This window comes from Myotis davidii, unplaced genomic scaffold (assembly GCF_000327345.1).
Source record: "Myotis davidii unplaced genomic scaffold, ASM32734v1 scaffold425, whole genome shotgun sequence".
In the NCBI taxonomy this organism is placed as follows: domain Eukaryota; kingdom Metazoa; phylum Chordata; class Mammalia; order Chiroptera; family Vespertilionidae; genus Myotis; species Myotis davidii.
In genome coordinates this window covers 4,783,217-4,784,480 of record NW_006296413.1, presented here as the reverse complement: position 1 = coordinate 4,784,480, position 1,264 = coordinate 4,783,217, and the positions used below count along the sequence as shown (strand labels likewise).

General features: G+C 58.0%; 1 protein-coding gene across 1 annotated transcript in view; it reads right to left on the bottom strand.

Annotated features, from left to right (window-relative positions):
- MACROD1 (MACRO domain containing 1) overlaps window positions 1-1,264 on the bottom strand; it is a 185,577-nt gene that overhangs the window by 28,206 nt on the left and 156,107 nt on the right. The gene's annotated exons all lie outside the window — the stretch shown is intronic.

The following is a 1,264-nucleotide window of genomic DNA, read 5'->3' as shown; positions in this document are numbered from 1 at the left end:
GGGAAGAGCCAAAACCTAAATAAATATGGCATGTCTTCTTTTTAAAAATTCAAAATATAAAGATATCATATCTTTCCTATCAAATTAGCCAGAATTAAACAACAACGAAAATACTTAGTGCTCTTCAAGGAATAGCTGAATCAGGTGCACAGCTGAATTGATACAACCACTTTAGACCCTAATCAATTAGTTTCTCGCCTTCTTTCTCTTCCTCCAATAGGTCTTGCTCTTCCATGCCCCAGGGCCTTTGCACATACTGCTTCCTCTGCCTGACACAGTCTCCCTGCAGCTTTTCCCAGACAGGCTCCTTCTTATCCTTCAGGTCTCAATGAAAAGTCACCTCCTCCGAGAGGCCCCTCTTGACCACCCAGCCGAACGCCTCCTGTTCCTCGTATCGCACTGGACTTTCTGCTGGAGCCCTCACCATGGTCCTGAATGACTCATCCTCACACACTGGCTGGTGTGCTCCCAGCATGGCAGCCTGTGGGAGAGGACCTAGTCTTCTTTGGTCATTCTTGTACCCAGAGGCCAACACGGGGTCGGCACCGAGGAGCTGCTCATGTGCCATTCGTCCATTCAGCAGACATTGATTTGGGCCCGTCTGGTTCCATGTCTGGAGGGTGCGTGAGCTGTGTGGGTCGGGGAGGGTGAGCTGTAGCGGAGGCTCTGTGGGGAGGCTCTGTGGGGAGCGCGGTCGAGTTAAGGGCAGGGAGCCTGGAGCCTTTTCCGGAGGCCTGAGGGGGCCACGGCAGGTGCGGGAGCAGCAGGGTGGGGCTTGCACTTTAGAAACACCCTCTCTGAGCTGAGGGGGAGGGAACTGCAGGGGGTGGGCCTGGGGCAGGGGCTGGGGGTAAGTGGTGGCCCAGGGTTGACAGAGGGCCAGGAAGAGAGGCAGCGCTGCACCCACAGGGACCAATTAGAGGAGCGCGGGCGGGCGACGGTGGGATCAGGCCTGGGACCGGGTTCCGATGTGGCCCAATCAGGTCAATGGAAGGAGCACTTTGCGTGTGAGCTCCCCTCCGGTCCCCTCCTTCCTCCACTGCAGGGAGGCGCCCTGACCTGGCCCGACCCTCAGGCTCAGATGGGAAACTGAGGCTGGGAGGACAGGATCACTCCCGTTGGAGCAGGAAGTGCTGCCTGGAGACCAAACAGGCTCGCCTGCTCTTCGGGAGAGCGAAGGGCGAACACTTGCTGCCCAGGGCGTTCGGGGAGGCCCCAGGGAGGACTTCCTCGGGCACTGCCCACCCCCAGCCTGGGAGCCTGC